Below are 23,207 nucleotides of genomic sequence, written 5' to 3'. Positions count from 1 at the left end.
TTTATGTGAGAGTAAGAGGTACAAGGTAACTGGATAGAGCTGAGAAAAAATAGCCTACACAGAACTTGTTCTATAAAATAGGTAATTTGCTGCAGCAAGTAATTTATCTGCTTATTCTCCAAGAGACCAGCAGCTTGATGAGACTTTACAAAACTAAATTCCAAGTCTTAAAAAGTGATCAACTTCTTGTAGACAAGTATCAAACATTTGGGGTATTATCATAGCAATTCCTCAGTGGACCAAAAGCTGCCATTTAAGAAGTGACCCCAAAAGAGTCACTAAAACAGAGACTAAATGACTGTCTGCTTTCAGCAGTTAAACTCATTGCTTTATGAATAATTCAGTGTTAAATGAAAGAGTGCATGAACAGAGTTCAGTTTGGACACCAACAACACGCCTATAATTATCCAACATATTTACAACTTCATGCTCTTGTTGAAGGAGCTTGCACAGACAGCCTTCTCAGTTTAAGATTTTTTTTCATACACTTTTGAAGCCCCAAGTGTTTTAAGAACTTGGGTAGACAGGAGCACCAGCACTAGTTTTACCTCAGTACACTGATGCATTTAATCAGAACGATACCAACCTGTCTGTCTCACTAACCTGGCTTTACCCATTCCACACTGCCACAACCTCTTGGCAGTAATCAGGGCATGAGAAAGTCTGTGAAAAATCTCTTAGAGTTCCTTTTCTTAGTCCGATGAGCTTTGTTAGTTTACATTACAATCCTAGAAAACTAACAGATCCAGAAGAAAGGAAGGGAAACTGCTTCTGTCTCTCCTGTAATACACAGAACCCAGTAACTAGAATAGCTGACAAGACAAATTATTTTCTCCTGCAATAACGAAAGGCTGAAACATCAGAGGTGTCATGACCTATTATGGCAACAGCTACTAGGTTTGCACTACCTTCTCTTTACTGTATCTAGAGCAGCAAACCTATAGAAGCAACTACTCAAACTTGTCACGTCTTGCCTCTGTGCATTCCAGAGATGGTAGCATGATTACATCTTTGCTGAAGAGAAGCACTCAATCCCAACCTACTGCACACACCCTAAACAATTTTTACAGTATCACACCCCTCTTTTATGTTTTCTTGCTTTACCGAGTAATAGACTTATCTCTTGCGACAACAAACGCTAAGCTCTTCCGCAATCATCACTAGAAAGGCTGAAAAACTACTCAAAGAACAATGAACTTTTGGCAGAGGAAAGAAAAGGACACTGTCAGCTGGAGCCCGGGCAGTCCAAGCACCACAGAACATCTGTGTGTATTCCCTACACTATATTCATGGTGATGACAGTCTTGGTGTCTTTTAAAAGACAATTAAATAGCAATTAACATTAGTTTATTTGGATAATAAGGAGCACCTCGTGGGATTGCCATATATGCTCCCAATAGCACCTCCCTCTTCCTTGTTAAAAGTGTAGAAAAGCACACACATTCACCACCTGCATCAGCACAATCTTTAGCAGCCAGACAGCTACAAACACTTTCAAAACTTCTGTATCATTTTGGACAAGTACAGCCCACGGTTTCAGAGAGTGTTGGGGTATATCTTTCAAATGCTACGACTGAATGCTTGCTATATATACTTCAGCAGCAAAAAGATTTTCCATATTTAACAGCAATATAAAATGTTGCCTCACAGGGGTTAGTAAAATGACATACAGCACTTGCCCAAACTAGCTCTGATGGGAGGCTGATTCCATGTGGTTACTTCATAACAAAGCCAAAACATTACCCTCCATTATTTCACGTTCTGAAATTCTGTCTGAGAATGGATTCATACTTAGGGCAAGTGCTAATTTTACTGCTCACTCCCAACATATATGCTGACCTTCACACTAGCAGGAGCATGGAAAGGCAGCATGAATTTTAAACTGTTGAAACTGTTGATCTGTGTTAAGAGTTAAAATGTAAACATTTCCTAGCAAAGAACAAGACTGGATAGTAATATGGATTTGCACTGCAATTGACTTTACCAACACTAGGAGGGAAAAAAAACCCTAACTTTTAACCTCATATCTTAATTTACCTTTAAACAGAGCAGATCACTCCAAGCTAGAGAAACTGCGCAATGAACACATCAGGGACTCATACTTAGGATCTAAAATATTAAGCATTGCTTCCTGTTATTTTCAGTCACACATTGTAAAGTCTCCCTTTATCAATGGAGATTTGTTAATGTTGATTTTGTTTTACTACTTCTTCCTTCATTTCATGCTGTATAGAGAAATGGATAGGTATGTAAAATAGATTCACAGGAATCTGACTCAGTGCTACTAATAGCTAGTACTCTGGAAACTAGGCTTTTGTGAGCAGGAGGAAAAGCAAACAAATCTGTAAACCCTGATATACAATTGTGAGAAAGCAAGCAGAGTTAATGGTATTTCCTTCTCATTTGACAAAAACAAGCGTAAATCCATTTGCTGCATAGTAAAACAGTCTAAATCAAATCTGCTCACAAGAAATTACTCCTTTTAGGCTAACCATGCAACTACTGAAGCTGTTCTAAAGGTAGCTGTTACAGCAAAGCAGCATGGAATCACAAGCCAAATCATCTACAAACGTGAGCTGGTAGTCCTCTGGCCAATTTGGAAAAACAACAATGCTGTCCTTGGGTTGGCAGACAGTGATGATCTATGCTGTGACACACACTGCATACAGCTGGGACGCACAACTGGAAGATCTTGGGATTTCCTAAGCATAGTATCTGACTGTTCTGTACTTGAAACAGTGCTTCTATGACGAACTGCTATGGGCTCTAATTAGCCCAGGGTACCAAACACTGCAACAATCTGCATTATAACACGAAAGCAGAAAGATAATGTTTATAAGGGAGAACTGTAAATAAAGCCTGCTCTTTGTGCTGCTGTGACTTCTATCCCATGAGGAACAGATGAACTCATCAAAAATAAAGACTGGACAGGCTGGTAACATTCACTTCAGACAAAGAAAGGTGGCTAAAGGGCAAAACAAGATATGCCAAAGGAGTATTCTGAATAGCATGGAGGGGAAAAAAAAGCCAAACCCAACAGAGAACAATTATTTTCTACTATTTTATGTAAAGCTCCTTGTATTGTAAATTACCAGAATGTGAGTTTAAAGGAAACAAATTAAAATCGGCTTTTATGCTGCATGTGAAACTTCTGAATGCTATGAAACAGGCCAGGACACTTTCCTAGCTCTCTCTGGCTCAAAGGCAGCTGCACCAGTGCAGAACAGGAGGTCCACAAAGCACAATACACAGATTTGAGACTGGCCAAAAGGAAGCCACAGCAGGCTGAAGGAAACAAAACTACGAAAGGACACCGCTGTAGGGCACCCACCTATGCCCGTTTACAACACCCCAGCAAGCAGTGCCACAGTTTAACTATATTATACAAAGTAACTCTTTTGTTTTCGACCTGATCTCCGATATCACATTCCCCATTCTCTGGGTCTAACAGCACTTGTTTCACTTACTCCTGCCTCTTGGACTTTTCCAACAGAATTCTAGCACATCTTTCTTCAGTTTCCACACCACCAGAGTCAGTCAGAAATTTCCTAGTCTACTTAAGCTATTACTGCTACAAGGGCCATTTAATACCTTTATGATCTTTATTTTCCTCCTTGCAATTTCTCTACTTCCCCTACACCTTTTTAAGATGGAAGAGGAAAGCAAGGCTGTTAACCAGGCTGCACTCAGTGTTCAAGATGCAGAAGCACAGTGAATTTATACAAAGCATGTATTATTCCCCATTCACTTCCGAAGGCAAAGCAATGAATGGAATAAGATTCCATCAGGAGCAGCAAAAAAAGCAGGGAGGCAATCTCGAGAGGCTCAGACACCCTCAGGCTGAGCACAGCAGGGAAGGGAACTTGCCATGCCTCTCGTGCCCCAACGTTTAACATAAGCATCTGCTACTGACAGACCTCAAGACACAAGACACCAGGTTAAACAATTTTTGCTCAATCAAGGGCGGTTAATCTTATGCAAATAATGCAGTGTTTCCATAAGAAGCTTTTGAACATTCATACTGAAAAACCTGTTGCCAGTCTAAAGTTTAAAACAAAGCACTCAGATTTGCACTCTATAATATTTGGTATAGGGGGAAAAAAAAGGGCAAATCAACAACAACAACCAAAAAACCCCAAAGCCCACATGCCTATGATAAGTGTTTAGTACTTTGCATTCAAAGTAAGAGTGTAGATAAGTCATGCTTCTCTCTCATTTCAAGAAAAACAATCCCAGTCACCAAGAAGCATTCAGACAGTGTGGGACAAGGAGTAGGATGAGCCCTGGGGTCCCCACCCAGCCCTACACCCACAGGTGATGGCTTCACCTCCCATCCTATCTGAGCTACCACAGCCCTACATGGCAGATTAGCAGCAGCCACAACAGGAACACGCAGGGCTGAACCAATTAGCGTGGGTCTGCCCGGTGCTGATAAATACTAACCCCATGTCAGGGTCACTTTTACAGGTCTAGATTAACTGTGGGGAAAATGACAACAATTGAACCGTTCAAGGTTCGGGCTTTTTGTTAAGTCCTTTCTGTGAACTGACACACTTGCACACCAGCATGTCCTGGAACAGAGCAACATTTACTACCTCCTCCCGACAGCAGGAGCACAGCTGGCAAAATCATTCTTTTCTTTTCCATTGAAATTCAATTTTTGTTACATTTATTAACACGTACATTTCAGGTATGATACTAAACCACTATTTAAAATATTTCTACCACCCAAAAAATCCACATTTTAGGTAAATTTTACCATTTGTTTTCACTGTGATTAACAAGTAATTATGCTCTTACCTAAAATTATCAACTGCAGAATTAACAAAATACAACCATCCTTTTTCTAAGGGGATGCTTTACAATGAGCTGGACAAGAAGGTGTTTTTTTTATTCTACAAGACACAGATTTAAGGGTTTTCTATTCTCCACCAGTCTCCCAAATGCCTGAAATACATGGTTCACAAGAGTTTTTGAGGTTGTTACTTAATAAGCTCAGTTTTCCAGCCACATCTATTAGTGTCGTTCCATATGCTACAAAAGCTACACTGAGCCAATGAAGACAAGCAGGGAATGACTGTACACAAGAAGAGTGCCTAGCTGGGAAACAGTGAACTTAGTGAGGTCCTTGGCTTTGAACAGACAGGTTAAAAAGGGTCAGGCCTGGTGTCCCCCATAGAGGCTATGGGGTGATTTAGCTTATCCCATCCCATCCCACTCAGCATAGAAATATCCTTCCCTACACCAGAAGTGTCCCCATTTTGATCAAAGCCCCCATGAAGATTCTGGGGTCTGGACACTTCCAACAAACCACAGCCAGTGTATTTCTGGCCAGTCATAATTTACTGAATCACCTGTCAGATGGCTACTCTGCCTCCTCTTATTTGCTGGCACAAACACCAGCAATCATAAAATATCTTTAAAAGCCTTAATGGAGGATTGAACAAAAAAGTCTTCCTAAGTCTTCATAACACAGCCATTAGGTTCCAAAACATTTTATTATTTCTTTAGCAATCACTTTTAGATAAGATTTAGGCTTTATTTTCCCTTTCTACTCAGACAGCAATCCTTCTACAAGGAACCAATTATTTAAGTTCTGAGAAAGAGCTGCTTATTGTTGTTAAATATTCTGAAGATCAGATTCTCTTTATGGCTTTGAAGATGTAAGTTACTGTACTGGAAACATCAAAATGTTAGCAGACACCAAAATTAGCACTAAACTGTGTTACTTATTTAATACCATCTACATGAAGAACAACATTCTTCAAACAAATATCACAGATGAAAAGCTGCTTTATATAGAAAGCATACAGAATCTTGGGTGTTAGCTTCCATTATTGACTAGGAATTCTTAAAAGAATGCAGAAGGGAATTGTACAATCCTCAGTTAAATACTCCACTGACAAGTTTATCACTCTTTTGTCAGCAATTCGGAGTCAGATTTGGGGGGGGGGTTCAAAGGAAAACAAAAGAAAATGTAAGAAGTGATAAAATAGCTTTTCCTGTTTAACTATTCAGTGTTAAATAGCCATCCAGTTGTTCTGGTCCCCAAAAGGCTGCCACAGACCATGTAGCCCAAGTCCAGATCTTGGTTACAGTAAACTCAATCAGAAATGAAGTTCTACTTCGTATTCTAAGAGAAAACAGTATGCATTTTTTTAAAAAGGCCCAGTCATACACACATTTTAAAGCTAGCTTACCTCTTCAGTTCCTAACACAAACTACCTCCATTCCCATATTAGGTGAGAACAGCTAAATTCACACCTCAAAAGTCAAGTTACTTGGGGCATTTATTTTGCTTTTAAAATTACTATTTGTGTCTACTGATGTACACTGGAGAACCTGTAAACCAGGGCTCCCTTTAAAAACTATTCTTTATCACAGACAGAGCTTTTTGCACCACCTACATTATACAGGCACATTTGCAACTGCAAACTTCCAAACTACATGGCTTATGCAAAGCATGCAAACAGCTACTTTAGAAACAGAAATTTGAGAGGCACATTCAAGAAATGAGACTTTGCACCTACGTAATTTCAATTTCATCTCACAGTGCAATCAAGTAGATGAAGGGTGGAGGTATGACGCTTCAGCCTATTTTATGTGCTGGGTCTCACAGAATGGCTTAGGTTGAAAGGGACCTTAGAAATCATTTACTCCAACTCTCCCACTACAGGCAGGGATGCCTCTCAACCAAACTCATTTACTCAAAGTATCCAGCCTTGAACATCTCCTGGGAATTCACAACCTCTCAAGGCAGACTATTCCAGAGTCTCACCATCGTCGTACTGAAGAACTTTTTCCTAAGATGCAGTCCAAACCTACTCTCCCTCAGCTTCAAAACATTCCCCTTGCGTCCTGCCCCTAGACACCCTTATGAAAAAGGACCCTGTAGGATTCCTTCAGGCAGCGGAAAGCAGCTCTAAGGTCCTCCCAGGGTCTTCTCTTCGCTAGGCTCTTGTATGTCAGCACTCTCATTAATGCCCTGACATGTCACCACCCCAAATAACCACCCAGATTAGTTTTTCCCTGGAAAGAGAGACAAAACAAGTTCAAAATTATACTTCTCCCCCACTGGAAAGCCAGTTAGCTCACATGTGGCAGCAGTAATAACTAGCAAAAATACATTCTGCAGAGGAAGATGTACTTCGCTGCTTCCATTTTTGCAGTGTGTTTACTTTCTTCTTTATTTCATGTTACCTTCTATTTTTTTGCTTCATGAGCCAATTCTTCAGACAGTGTTTGAACAGCTTTCTGGTCAACTACTCTTAGTGCATAAAGGCAACAAAACAGACTTGAAAATGTGTTTTAGAACAGCTGACTACTGTGTGTTGCCCAGTGAATTACAGCTCTTATGCTCTGCAAAACACCCTAATTCCACAAGTACACTCCCCATCTCAATACTCTATTCTTTCTGGCAGATCTTCCCAACTGCTTCTATTTTTGCTCCCTTGCTAGCACCACTCATCTGAAGCAAATTTTGAGGACTTCCAAAATTAATTACTGCCTTCCTGCTTTGCCTCTGGCTAGAAGCTGGTATAAACATCACCACTGAACTAAGCTGCATCTCAAATTCCTTATTCTGTTGATGATGAATGATTCTTCCTTTGTCTCAGGAAAACCATAAGTCCCTTAAGTTTTCTCTCCACCCTTTATTTTTCTCACTAATAATGTAGCACTTGTGGCCTGTGTCATCATCAGCCACTCCAAACACACACAGCTGGGACAGAAACCCTTACTGCTCACATATCCTTTGCTCTAGCAAGCCCACTTACATTTCCTGCTCTAACTTTTATCCTACAAATCCTCTCAGCGTTTTGAATATAGCCCTGGAGCATGAAAAAGCAGATTTATTTTTTTTCCTGTCAGTCCTCCCCACTACCGGATCCACATCTCATTTCCTCTTTTTCCTTGACTAGTTTTCCATGATTTTAAACCTGCTAACAGTTCTTCTTTGAGAAAGCAAGTATGGGACAGTGCATGGCAGTGGATCACAGTGGAGGACAGAAATAAATCCAAACGTAGAGGTACACCACAATCTCACTACTATGTAATTCCTGGCAATTTCTAGCTCCATATTAAGAACACAGAATCAGAAAGGACACAATTTTGCTCAAGAAATACAAGTACACACAAAAAAAGTGTCTGCAACACATGTGCATTATTTGAAGGTTTCTCATCTAAAGAACTTTTTTTTTTCTTTTTTAATACCTCAAACTGACAGAATTGAAACAAAGAGCTTCAATTTAAATGCCATTACAGTCAGGCCTGACCCAAACTTGAAACGAGCTCCAGATGTTACCAGTCAGAACAAGGCTAGGATTTAAGAATTGCTAGAGATGGTAATAATTTAACTGCAACTGTTATCCACACAGAAATACTGTTCCCTTTCTGGAAAGGAAAACGTTCTTTCAGAAACATAGGAAGAGACATGCAATGCCTTTGCTATGAAGAACAAGAGAAGATAAAAAAGGACAACAAAAGCAAAGACTGGGCCTGCAAAATGAATGGTTATTGTGCTGCAGGTTATGACAACCAAGAAGCTGTACTCTGGGGCACAGCACTCAGACCAGCAAAAGAACCAAGCCAGCCCTCTGATACAATATTCTGTTTATTTCATAGATGTCTACAAGTAAGTGGTGATGTGCTGTGTTTATCAGAGTGGTAACACAACACTGGCATAGTTTTAACAGCTAAGCACCACAAAAGGAAATTTATCTGTGCAGATGTAACAGGAGAGTCTACCTGTTTAAGCTTGTTCACAGCCCCATCAGACACAACACATTGTGTGATTTTTGCCTAGCAGATATTTGCTCCCCTCCATTACATCCTTTGACCATAAAAATGTTAAAATAAAGAAACAAACATGTATGGGTTTATTTGCTTTCATTCATATTACCAAATTCAGGTATTTTCATGTCTCTGTGGATGTTTTACTATTGATGCCTTTGCAGTGCACTTCTTAAGATTAAAGTAACCCCACAAGACCAAAAAAGTAAGAGACAGACAAGGGATAGGTTGAGCGGTTGTCTGCCTCACTTGGGCTTGGACAGTTTGGGCAAACAAGAGACATCACTAAACATCCAGATGATTATCTGTGGGATGCTAGTGATGTCTGGAATTTTAATAGAATTTCTCTCAAGTTGAAGGATCTCCCCTTGGAGGCAAGGCTCTAAGACTTAACCCATGCACAGCTGTACAGCATGAGAGTGGAAGTCCTTTGCTGAGACCATACTGCATTCATAAGAGAGATGCCACACGCATCACTGTGGGTTGAACAATCCAAGACAAAAAGTGTGTTCCCTCAATGCCCAAACCACTGCAAAATGCCACTCTCTCTTCTTTGAAAATTAAAGCATTTGCTTCAAAATACTGACACAGAATAAATTATTTCAGAATAAAGAGAAGGTATATCTTACAGGCATCTGGTTGTAGCTTTTACTAGCACTCCTGTCACCGTACCTGCCTAACAGATGCAGCCCAATTTGGTTTAAAAGTTTGAGGGAGAATATTTTCATTATTTTCTGCAAACGTTCTTTATTAGCAACCAACTGCACAAATTTCACAAGCAAACAGAAAGGCTATAAACTTCAGAACTTCAATACCAACACTTATTCTCCATCACTTAATACAATCCAGCATTCTTGCAGTTGGAGCACACATTGAATCGCTGCCTGCAACCCTCTTTTCTTAGTCACAGTGACTTTGAACTCGCCCTGTGGAGTTATACAGGGAACGTCCACTACAATGTTCCAGCTACAGGGAAAGCAAAGTTATTCCAAATCCATGGTGAGATACACCTCCCATCCATTTGCACCACAAACTAAAACTCAAGACACTGCCCACGGCACTTTGGCAGGATTATGGCATCTCTCTGCAGCTGAGGTTAAGAACCTGCATTAAGCGACAAACTCCCGTTACACGGCAGCACTGCCTGTGCTGCACTGAGTGTTACAACTACTGTTTTGAGTAGTTTTTTTCCCATTTAGTTTTGTAAGGTACAATAATGAATAATTTTTAGAGGAATACTTAACTCTAGCCCTGATATTTGATTATCATTGCTTGAAAAACACATCTGAGAGAACCAACAGAGTTTTACAGAAAGGAGAAGTTATTTCTTACTACTGCCAATGGACTAACTACAGAAATTCATATTTTCTCCTAAACACAGCAAGTGGTTAAAAAAGCTGAAGCTGAGTGGGTGATAAACCATATTATACAGGTGTGTCCAGATACTGAACTACCATTAAAACATCATTTTAAAATAGCTTTTGCTGCTGCTGAATATCACAGGGACAATCCAAATTTCTCTGCAGATCCAGGAGGTAACTGCATACGTTCAACCACAACATACGATTTACACTTAAAGAGTGAGTGAATTAACACAGGAGAGAAATCTGGTGGGCTGAGGAAAGCATTCCAGCTCCCAGAAAATTCACACCCACCTCAGCATAATCAAGTGCACAGCTATTTTTTGAATTTAAATTGAACTTCTGAAGTGAACATACACCACTACAAATTCTGTGCACTCCATGCCTGGCAGGCAGTTAACACAGCATGTTCTCAATGGCAGCAGGAAAAAAGGAACAGATACCCCTCTAGCTTCTCCTCTGCTCAGGTTCAAAGAGCATCTAAAACAAAGCTACAGTCATGAACAAGGCACTTTTCTCAGATGCCCACTTCTCCAGGTGCAATGAGCCGATTTCAAAGCTTGCTCTCCCAAGGCACCCCATTCCTCTACCTTTGGTACCTGACACACAGCAAATGCATCCCCACAAGTCACCCAGCTGGGAGCTTGCTCCCAAGGAAAGAGTGCTGCTAGTAACAGGATGGTGACCTGATTAACTGGCCTAGCACACCACACAGCTATGGGGTGAAATGCATCCCCCTACAGGAAAAGTAAGTTACCAAATTAATAAACTCTCTCCAAATTTCTGGGCACAATGTTGAAATCCCAAGTGCAGCACTACCACCAAGAGTTTAACTAGCTTTTCACACTATGCAACTGTCCACATTTAAGGTAGAAATGACCCAGAAATTAATCAACAGTTACACTTAATTAAAAAAAAAATCTTACTTCAGAAACACAATGTCTGTTTACAAAGCTGTATGCTTCCAAAATATCAAATATTTTTACTGTACACCTGTCCTTTCATTTCACAAGGCATGCATCCATGTTGGTTAATGTGCACTTCAAGGTCTATTAAAAATAAGACATCAAAAAGTCACATTAGCCCAGTTAACCTCTACCAATATTTTGCTCCAGCTACACCACCCCAGCTGTCTAGCATTAAGTCAATTTCATACTCTTAAACCTAACCTGTGAACATGATGCTAACAGTAATAGGTACACTTGAATTTGAACTTAAAATGACCAAAATTTCACACATCTCCTGTAAAGTTTCCAAATTTCTGAAACTTTTAGCAGATTTGCTAAAAACTGGTATGGTCCAACTACATTCCAGAAACCAGTGGCTGCTGTTTAAATTAGGACCTTTCTACTGTCCAGAAAGCTTGTCTGACAGAACAACTATGTTAAGAACCAGCTCCAGGTCTGAATATGATCTAAACATTTTTGTCAATGTAGTGAAAATATTAGAAGAAAAGCTAGTTTGGACAGAAGGTTAACTCCTTTGCCTCCAAATACATTTAGGTTATTATTTCAGGTAACCAAGATTTTAATGGGTACTTAAATCAGAAAAAAGTAACCCATATAGTATAGGTGAGAAAGCTGAAGATCCCTCAGCTGCATCTTCAAGACAGAAAATGCAAGAGACTGAGATTAGGTACAAGGAATACTCTCAAAGAAAATAATGTAGCAGAAGGAAGACATTCAGAAGCAGATCTCCAATGGGAACAATTTAATCCCAAGTGGTTTGCATCCAGTTTTTGTAATGATCAAACCACATGTCTTCACTAAGAGCTTTGTAAACTTGGATCTGATTGATACTCAGCCTTGGAACTTTACTACAACTCTGTCCCTCAATTCATTTTTTAGGGGATACAGGCCCAAGTGTCAAAGGCACTTGGAAAAGTTTTATAAAGTTATAGAAGGTATTGATGGCATAGAAGTTTTCCCTCCATTCTGTCTCCTCAATCAAGATGACCCACTTGTTTGTGGGGACAAACAGTAAAGCAGATCAGTGAACTGAGCTAGGTTAAAAATAAACCCAAAATAAGGAAGTCAGTTCAAATTCCGATATCTTCATTCATTTCGTCTGCCATGTGCTCCCACACAGCTTGTCAGTGGAAGCAAGAAGGCAAAAGAGAGGTGCAGAGGTAAAAAAAACCTGCTCTGGAAATCACCCCTCTCTGGAGCAGTCCTAAAGTGCACTAGAAACAGAGTCTCCTCCTGGTCAGAGAGCTGCCTGTCAATGGGACAGAATCTAGTTGGATGCCTGTATCTAGAGGAGTCCCTCAGAGGTCAGTATTGGGAGCAGTACTAATCAATACATTCATCAACAACCTGGATGAGGGAATAAAGTGCACTGTCAGCAAGTTTGCTGATGACACAAAGCTGGGTGGAGTAGCTGTGCTGAAGGCTGTGCTGCCATTCAGTGAGACTTGGACAGGCTGGAGAGTTGGACAGAGAGAAATTTAATGAAACTCAACAAGGACAAGTGTAGAGTCTTGCATCTGGGAAAGAATAACCCCAAGTTGGTGACTGACCTGCTGGAGAACAGTGAAGGGGAAAAAGACCAAGAGGTCCTAGTGGATGGAAGGATAACCATGAACCAGCAATGTGTGTTGGTGGCCAAGGCCAATGCCATTCTCGGGTGTATCAGAAGGGCTGTGATGAGTAGGTCAAGAGAGGTTCTCCTCCCCCTCTATTCTGCCCTGGTGAGGCCACACCTGGAGCATGGTGTCCAGTTCTGAACCCCTCAGTTCAAGAGGAGTCTCAAAGAACTACTTGAAAGAGTTCAGTGCAAAGCCACGAAAATGACCAAGGGAGTGGAACACTTCCTTACTAGGAGAGACTGAGGGAGCTGGGGTTCTTTAGCTTGCAAAGGAGGAGACTGTGGGGTGACCTCATTAATGTTTATAAATACATAGAGGATGAGTGTCAAAAGGATGGAGCCAAGGTCTGCTGGGTGATGCCCAGTGAAAAGACAAGGGGCAATGAGTGAAGTTGAGGCACATGAAGTCCCATGGAAACACGAGGAAAAGTTTTTCACTGTAAGGGTGACAGAACACTGGAAAAGGCTACCCAGGGGGGTTGTGGAGTCTCTCTCTCTTTGAAGATATTCAAGACCCACCTGGATACATTTTTGTGTGATCTGGTATAGGTGATCCTGCTCTGGCAGGAGCCTGGACAATCTTTTGCAGTCCCTTCCAGCCCCTAACATTCTGTATTTCTGTAAATTCAGTGCTACTAGTAAAACTTCACCAGCAAAAGCATGTGTTCACACATTTGAACACAAAATGTATCAGTAGGTTCCCAGGGCTCATGTTCAGACCTTGATTAGGGTGTACTGCAACTGACCATGTTTTTTCTTCTTGGATTTGACTTCAGCTTTGTTCTCCAAAGAGTGTTAAAAATCTAAATTTTGCTTCATCATTATTAGTTTGCAATGTGGGTTTGTATAAATGCTTCTGAAACAAGCGTAACTTGTAAGACAACCAACAGATAAACATGCTGAAGAGAACCACTTGAGACATGGTCTCTCACTGCATTAATGTTAGCACCTCTCAGTTCATTATACTGAAGGCTGCTGAAAGGTCTTAAAGAATCAGAACGTTTTCTGAATCCAGAAAGAGAGATCACTCTCTCTTAAAAGTGTTTTTATCTCAAGTTTAGGAGTCTGAAGACAAATGCTGAAGTTCCAAACAAATTTCTTCACTGTCAATGCCAACATGCCCAGCCCTCAGGTCCACTCACATCTCTTCCTTAGAGCTACTTCAGCTCTTTTTTCATCTGCAGAGGCTGAAGAGCCCACCAGTTTCACTGTATATGTCCCACAAAACAGAGGAGACAGAACAAAGTCAAAGCTAAAGGAAACTGTTTACAAATAGGCAGCTGACACACATGAAACAAGATCCACTTCTGTGCAATTTTATATTGTTTCTCCTCTTAATCTGTGCTATTATCAAGATCAAGAACAGGTTTCCCCAGCAGAGGTCCACTGGTAAGCAGAGGAGCTGCACAGCTTTCCCTCCTTGAGTGAGAAACCTCAAAAAGCCCTTCCAGTGAAGACTCTATCCCTCCCACACCAACCCTCTCCCTACTTTGGGCAACACACTTTGAGGGCACAGGTTGTAAATAGTCAAATAGGCTAAAAAAGGGCAAATCTGCTGAAGACAAGAGAATATCTTAAAATCAATATGGAACTGTTTGTTTCTTCAAATATAATGCTTCAATTATTACCAACCCTTGTGGTTAAACTTTTAGAATAAAGTATTTTAAACAAATTACTAGTAAGTTTACATTTCTGGTAGATTTTTAGTTGCTTTTAGTACTACTTATTTTTAGTTCCTCAACTGTAAGGACACTTCAAGAAAGAGAGACCACAAAATTTACACTTACTACCCTTATGGCATAATGGAAATATTGCAAACTATTGTTAGTTTTTAAGGGGACCTGGTTTTGGCAAGGAGTTGAAGTCCAAGAAGTATCTGAAACAGACAGGAACAGGAGAGAAAAATCACACAGGAAGAATGAGAAAAGGGAAAATAAAGCAGAAGAAAATTGTGAAACATCATGACTGTAATTGCTGCTAGTTTTGCATGTGGCTTGTAACACACTGCTTACTTCATGTAATTTGCAGATACATTTATGTCTACCTTCAAACTTCCAATAATGTCAACTCTACTCCAGAAATCAGGTTCACCCCTAAGTAGTATTACACAGCTAGCACTTAGCCAAGTAAAGTCTTCAGAAAAGGTCAGTCCCATGCTACTCCAATGACGAAGCCTCAGCTCTTAGCTTGAGCTAATGAACAATAAAAGAGGGTTCACATAGCCTCTACTTAGGCAGATTTCCTTTTAAAAAATAGTACATCTCACAACGTCCTAGGGATTGAAGCCAGAGAACCCATGCAACAACATCTCAGTGTTCTGTCAGCTCTAACATCTGCAACATAAGCCATTCATCTAAATTCATTAATTAAAGCATTTTTATGTCTAAAAATTGTTACCTGGTGATGGTTACCAGAAATATTCTGGTGACAGGTAACAGAGAAGTGTTTCACAACTACTGAACAGCAACAGCAAAGAGTTGGCTGCATCAGGAAAGCTGCCTTGCCAGTAGGACAGGAGAATGGAAGTTCTTCCCCCCACTCCAAATGAACTGATCTCACATTCTTGAAGAAAAACCCAAAGAGTATGCAGAAACTGCTTTGCCTCAGTAGTAGGACTGCCAACTGCACTCTGACTACCACTATGCCAAGCACAGCAGGAGAACTGCAGAACATTTACAAGTTTAAAATGCCTACCCAAATGTTTCCATCCTCGACCAAGACATACAGGGTAAGCTGCACAGCGAGTGACAAGAGGTGGTGGCACAATTGCTCCAGTGCCTGTGCAGGACAGTTTCCTCCTCAGGTGCAGAGCATCCCCAAGCTGCTGGGTCCTGAGGGACTGTGGGCACAGGCAATCATGCACAGGATGCTAAAGAGTGTAGATAAGCCACTGCATGGACCAGACTTGCAGCTGTAGTTGACCATTTAACCAGGACTTCCACAGCTCAAAAGCACACTTTGCACCAAAGGATTCCCATCTGGTCACAGAATAGTATGTTCATCTCACATTGGGAAGTATGTTTTTTTCTCTTAAAAACACAATTTCCCTCCTCTTCAATAGTGTTGAGATTATAGATCAACTCATTTATTAACTTTTTTTACTACAGATGTAAAGTCTACGGATTTTTAGCTCTCAAAATTACCCTTTTTATGAAAAAAATTGACACCACTGATCCCTAATCTACTTAACAGCAATGGATTTGGAATTTAAAACCTGCTCCAAGTTTTCAAAGTATGAGGGTAAAAATGCCTGTTATCAAAATTTCCATCGAAGTTCTGCTGAACACTATCAGTGATGTTAGAAAATGACTCACCAAAACAAAGAAAATCTCTATTGCGGAAACACAACCATTCCTTTTTCTTTTTAAACACAGCTCAACAGAAATCGATCCAGTAGTTGTATGAGGAGATCATCACCTTTGCAGCCCTAAACCACAATTTTTCTTAGAGCTTTACAAAAACTCACATGCACAGGTGGAGACACTGATACATTTTAACAACATCCTTACAGTTGCATCTTGTGAAATCACCAGATGATCAAGCTTAGAGCTATGTTGAACACCATTAGTACTCCTACATATCCTTTCCTATTTATGCTAGGAAAGAGGAAATTACAGAAAATTACCTCAAGAGTTTTCTCAGATTTCTGCATCTAAAGTAAGGTCCACCAGAGAACATTTAATCCTTTAACATACAAAGTTCCAAGTTCTATTTTCCAGCCCTTTTATGATGTTTCATGTCAAAGAGGTGTGACAGTATTTACAAGTCCTCATCACCTAAGCTAAAGAATACTGCAGTACTGCTAAAAAAATCTACTCTGAGATTTCTTCACACAGGACATTCCAGCTCACTACCAACATCATCTTCCTCTGGCCTGCCAGCTGCTTCACTGAGAGTCCAAGTGCTGGTTCAGGATGCCTAAATGACTGCTACCTCCACACAGAGCACATATGCAAAACCAAGTCAAGGTACTGGTGTCTCTTCTTCCCCAATTTAAATAGGAAGTCCCTTGCACATCATCTGTGAGTGGCACTGCTCTGCAGCTCACTTTACAGCTGCAGACAAGGAGAAGTCCAGCTCTGCAGACACTGAACATCCTGTTCTCCAACGATGTTTGATGCTACAAAGCATGACGGTTTTGATTAAATCTTCACTCCTAAATGGGTCAGGAATGACTTATTTTGGTAGTGTTCAAAACAGCTGCCAAACAGCAATTAGAAACAAACTGAGCTATGCTATACTGTTAAGATCATAGAATTTTAGCTTTATCAAAATTTACCATTTAATTTTAATCTCCATATTGCTAAGAGATGCAGCTTAACAAATATGCACACGCTGTCACACTGAATAATCAAGCTGTGTGATTTTAGATGCATATTAAGTCTAATAGAAGTCTTATAATGACCTTTTATATTCTGAAAAGAATCCCAAATATTCCTAGGCATTATGGTACAAGACTGACACTCTCTTCCCCAAATTGCAAATACTCAGCACAGTCCCAGTATTTTCACAATCCATCCACTAATTTGCAGAAGTTTATTAATTCCTAGTTGACAAAATCTCAGCCTTCTAGGGAAACTACAATCCAGAGTGAAACACTATTTCCAAACTGACCATTCTTCATTTTGCTGGCAAGTCATTCAAATGCCATCCAGAGTTAGTAAACTTAGAGAGCTTGTTTTAGTACAATCAGGAAGGCAAGACGCTTGGGGGTGGGGGGGAGCTTGTTTAGGAGAAATATTAAAATGTCTTAAGTCTAAGCCTGTGACAATATGTGCAGATACATTATGCTACAGCCACTGATTATGTACTCCTGGAGCAAAACACACATTATCTTATGTGACCAACGAAAAGAAGTCTCAGTAAACAACACCACATATTTAATAACTTGACAAATAAGATAGCCCGACTCCAGCCCCCATTCTACTTGCCAAGGCACTGCATAGTAACTGTTAATCCTGTTGCTGGCAAGGTCAAACTAGCATATAGTAGATTTTATTTATATCAATATACACCTGTATTGGAGGGGGAGAAAAAACACTTGCTATAGATTCCTAACGCTCTGTATTGCAGTTCACCCAATATTTCACTCCTTTACAGTCAATGTTCTGCAGACACACGGTACAATGTGAAAGCAATGGATCTGAGACACCTCAAAGCACAAACTGAAGGAAACAATGTTCCATTTTAAATGTATTATCATTTCACGAGCTCTAAACCAGTTCATTTTCACCCTTACCCCAAATATCAAATGATGTCATGCAAGATGAACTTGCTAAACTGGTTTAACAGCTACAGGCTGGATGGAGTTTAGATTTTCTTGTGATAAATTATTCTGCAGCAATGAAACCAATTTGGTAGGCTGCAAACAAGTATCTCTATCTGCTTTTTTAAAATTTGGACTGGTATTGCTTTTACAGTCACAAGTAACCACTTAGTAAGCACAGGGAGCTGATTTTACTTCTGAATTCAGTCAGTAGCACGGGACAACTGGAGTGGAGTAAGGAACTGTAATATACATTGCTCATCCTGAATAGAATGTTATCTACACACCGCTCTGAATTTTACACTTATTTGCCACTATTTCTGCTTCTCTTTCACAGAGAATTTACTGTATCTGGCGACATATTGAGCACCCAGTGCACTGAGAATGCAGAGAAACTCTAGACTTAGTCACCACTCTTCAGAAGTCACTGATGCCACTTTCTCAGTTGGCATGAGGAGGCTATCTGAGAACGATACAAAGCACATTTTTCCCCAAGGCCAAGCATGCTGTTCCCAGAGGTAGTAAATATTATCACTAACAGAAAGAAGAGGCCAAGCCTAGTTCTTCACATTAGGTATAACCTCATAATTAACTTTGTTCATTGTCTGCTACATCACATTTACCTCCTCTCATGTTAGCATTAGCTATTTCATGGAAAAATGTTAAGGTGGGAGAGGGGAATGGGGCCAGAGAGAACATATAAACAAGCAGAAACCCATGGGTGTATGATGAATTTAATCTGTGTATTCTCCTCTCAAACAGACTCACTTTATCACTTGGCTAGAAGCAAAATAGAAGATAATGAAGGAGCTCAAGCAGAGGGATATAGGCCTTCAGGACAAAGGCAAGGAAGCAGGAAAAAAAGAAAAGGAAGAAACAAATACATGTATGCAAATGATATTAAATTGCCAGGAATGGAGAACACTAATGAGTACATAAAACATGATAGGGAAGACAGACATTAAAAAGTTACATATTTGAGACCAGTATCACACAGTAGGTCAGAAATGTAGTCAATTCTGTCAGCAGTAAGCAAAACAGCAATTAAGTCAGTGGCAAGCAACACAAACTTCCAATTGCAGGAACAGTGCAATGCTAAACTTTACACATACATACACACAGAGACACGTTAAAATATTTTTCTTGGGTTTTGTAAATAACTTGCTTGATTTCATCTGGAATTCAAATATCAACTTTAAATTGTCCTAAATAGAGGGAAAACAAAACTGAACAAATAAACAAACAGCACTACCTGAGAGGCTGCAGAGGTGAGAAGTGTGCAATCTAAGCTAGCAGTCACTGCATGTTCACAGACTGTGACACCGTCTTAGTAAGCTTGTGCTGTCTACTTTGGGAAAGAAATATAATGTGAAACACATCTATGTAACTATGGGCAGAGGTTGAACTTACAAAAAAAGCAGATTCAAACTACAACCAAGGAAAACTTACAGTCATTTAGCTGCCAATGAGACTTTTCCTGAAAGACTTTCATGAAATATGTAACTGTGGAACCGCATTAATCCAAGTTCTCTGAAGTTTAGACATTTATGAAAAGACATTACAGAAGAACATATACACAGTATCAGAGCTGGGATTCAACTACACTTTGTAGAGCAAGTCACTAGCAACTTCACTGTTTTAATTTTTTGCATGATAAAGGAATTTACTAGCAGAACAAACTATTATTTATTTTCCCCCTGAATTTATTTAGCATATGAATAAACTCTTCGGAATTTCTACAGGATAATTTACTAATTACCGACCCACACTGTTAATTTGTCTGAAGTTCACCTGCACACTGTGCTAGTTTAAAGCTAGCTAGAATGTTTTGGTGAGAAGAACTAGATTATAGGCTGTGAAAGGGAAATAATGGTGATGTCTACTTTACTCATATGCTTGCTGAGAGGTACAAGAGCAAGAATCCAAACATAGATAAGGGAGTTGCTGTCTGTCCGGGCTCTGGGCTGCATCTCTCTAACCTTACCTTCCATCTCTCTGATTAACCCACTTGCTTCCTAACCCTGCTGGCTGACCCTCCATTCTTCCTTGGGCACAAGGCAACGTTTGGGGTAAGGCAGAGAGGGGTGGGAGAAGGGGGAAGGGCAGCTCGGAGCCCCTCCTGGGGACTCAGGTTTCTGGGAGGGCTGTTGTGTTTCTGTATTACCTTTTACCTTGTATATTTCTGCATATATATTGTAAATATCTGCTTGTATGTTGTGCTAAGCTGTAAATACAAGCTTCATTCAATTTCCAGAGCCGGCTGAGTCTAGGGGGGGAAGGTAACACCCAAACCATCACACATTCCCACCCCGTTACAGCCCAAAGGCAGCCAGAATCATATGCTTCCATTAAGCAGTGGATGAGATGCACAAAAAATCCACGATTAGAGACAGAATTTGGCCAGGTAACTGCCAGCATCCTCTCCACCTCAAGAAACTCTTCTTGTTCCTTCTCACCCTAAAGCCATAGTCATACAACACTAAAGTGGGCTGCAGGATGCACCGAATTAAAAACCTAATCTGAAGCCCCACTTTTTGTTTCTAATTTTGATTCCCTCATAGTCACAGGGAGGGGCAGTAGCCCAGCCTTGGTTTGGCACACTAAACAAAACCAAGCAGCAGCAGCAGACGCTGTGTTTGTCCAAGTGCACCCTCAGCAGCTGCCTTCAACCAAGAGGGCTGACAGCTCTCACCAAAAGTTTTCCTCTGTCCACATATCACTGCTTCCAGCCCTCAGTAAGGATAAAGCTGATTACAGGCGACATACACAGGTACCAGAAGACCATGCACACAAATAAGTGATTTGTGACACCACAGCATTCTAGCTAAGTACTGCAAGCAGGTGAGCCTGCAGCACATCTGGTCCTGCTGAACAGATACCTGTGTCATTATCAAAGCTGGCACTGCTTCTTACCTTCGTGATGCAAAGATCAAGTAATTTTTCTTTCAAAAGGGAGTATCTTCCTCCCTCCTTACATCTGATAGCCCGGTCTAATACTACTTCAATTTATACAGTGTCCATAAGGTCATCAAGAAAGAATAAATTAGTCATAAGGGAAAGAAAAGGAAGAAAAACAGAGACATGAGATCAGGCACTCAATTCTGATTTAATCTTAAAGAGGTTAATTCCACACATTATTATGTCTGAAATGGTTATTTCACTCACCAAAAGTTGTTCATCTAGTACAGCTGTACACATAGCCCCACATAATTCAAAATCAAGATGTGCCATTTTCCACTGTGCATTCTTCACATACCTCCTAAATCTAATATGATCACTCACTGAAGAATGGCATCCGACACTACCCTCTGCATGTTAAAATTAAGTTAACTACATGTTACCAAGTATTTTCCTCACTGTTTGAAAATGTTTCTCTCAAGATAGCACAAACACCCTTACATCAAGATGATGAACACTGTTTTATACACTAAATGAATATATACCCATGATGTCAACTTCTATTAAGAGTTACCAATAACCTGATCTCTGCAATCTTGTAAACTTAAACACATTTTTTAAAAAGTACTGCAAGAGCATTTACAAAGGCTAAACTTTCGGGTTTGTTTTCACATAAATGGACAGTTTTGTAATCTCTGTCAAACTAGCAAGCTGGTAATATCAGCTGGAACCAGCTTTGAGTGGCCTAATAGATCTCATACAGATTTCCAAAATAAAGCTGTACTCCCAGCATTGCTACACTGCTATATGCAGGGTCCTTCCTCATCCTTCCCATTGAAGTGGCCACCAGTGTAAGATTTCCATAAGCAGAGTTACTTATGCAGGTACTTTGGACTCCTGTATCCTCACTGACAGAAGTGTTACAATCCAGAAGTTCGGGGCACATTTAAACTGCACAAAAATGTGTAGCATTTTACAGCGTGCCCAGCACGGCAGAGCATCAAGCCCATAAAAATCAAAATAAAACCATTAAATACAGTCAATATTCTAAAGGACTTGAAAAGGGTACTAAGAAAAAGCAGACTGCTAAAGAGTATCAAACAATCTGCTGGAAAATATTACCCGTGAGATGTTAAAGTTTACATGTACATAAATATGAAGTATATTTTAAATCACCTCCTTTTATATATTTTTCACACCGTACAGAAACATCAACTTGAGATTTTTTGAAAAACAAACAAACAAACCAACAACCAAACAAACCCCAAACAAAAACAAAACCTAACAACCCTAACCCAGTCACTCCAATAGCGAACAAGCGTTAAGTGCTATTTCACGACACAGAGATTTTAGTTTAAGAAAGTAAGGCTTTGTGCAACTACCTTCAAATCTTGAAAAGTGATTTCACAAACATTGTGACAAACTTGCACTAAAAACACCTTTGCTCCTCCCAACTTCAATGGCTATTATGTAGGTACATTCCCTAAGTGGACTGTGACGTTTCCCAGCAAAATATCTCGTGTTGGTGAATATAAACGTTAATTAAAATGGTCGTAACCGAACTGGCATCTTCACAGCCAGACATTCTAAATGCTATTTAGCCAGTTGGTGTTTTTGACCTCCAGTCAAATACCATCGGTACGAGCAGCATACTGTGGCTGCCCTTCCTTAGGGGACAAAATACAGCCGTACATCTGCCCAAAATAATTCTTCACCATTGAATTCTGATGGAAGGTGCTTGCTAAACGGGGGAGGGTATGTGTAAAAATAACAAAGCTGCGGGAAAAAAAAAAAAAAAAAAAGCCAAATACTCCGCTGGAGACCATACCGGACGGGAGCTGGGAGCAAGGCTGAAAATGTAGTGCCTCCTTTACGAGAGCAGCGCAACTGCATGACGGTGCAGGTTCCGGGCCGAGGGCTGTGCAGGCGCTACACATGGCCAGCGCTGCCCGCCGACCCCGCGCTAGGCCCGGCCGGCAGCGGGTTCTGTAAATAACCCTCAGAGGAGGATTAATTAAAAATGGCGAGCAGCGTGGCTGCCTGCATACAATGAGCGGCCGGGCCCAGCCGCTGCATAGCTACACGCAGGGCAGGGCTGAAGCCCACCACCCACCCACGCAGCGGGAGCAGGGGACACTGCCACCAGGTCAGGCCAGGCCCCGCTACCCACCGTTCACCACTCGACCACCTCGGGGATAGGCAAGCCCTCGGGACAGCCGCGTCTCCTTCCCCCGCGGAAAGCAATACCCTCCATCCCAACACTCCTTATCCCGAAATCACAACTACTTTCGGACGAGCCCAGAGCC

General features: G+C 40.6%; 1 protein-coding gene across 3 annotated transcripts in view; it reads right to left on the bottom strand.

Moving 5' to 3' along the window:
* USP7 (ubiquitin specific peptidase 7) overlaps positions 1 to 23,207 on the bottom strand; it is a 73,337-nt gene that overhangs the window by 48,827 nt on the left and 1,303 nt on the right. Inside the window, exon 1 of one of the 3 annotated variants that reach the window (XM_064153028.1) lies at positions 21,169 to 21,188. The exons of the other annotated variants lie outside the window; for them this stretch is intronic. The gene's annotated coding sequence lies outside the window, so the exon portion shown is untranslated. Of the gene's footprint in view, positions 1 to 21,168; positions 21,189 to 23,207 lie in introns of those variants that run through there. 3 annotated transcript variants of the gene reach the window in all.

This window comes from Pogoniulus pusillus, chromosome 13, assembly GCF_015220805.1.
Source record: "Pogoniulus pusillus isolate bPogPus1 chromosome 13, bPogPus1.pri, whole genome shotgun sequence".
Lineage (NCBI taxonomy): Eukaryota > Metazoa > Chordata > Aves > Piciformes > Lybiidae > Pogoniulus > Pogoniulus pusillus.
This window is presented reverse-complemented; position numbering and strand designations above follow the sequence as displayed.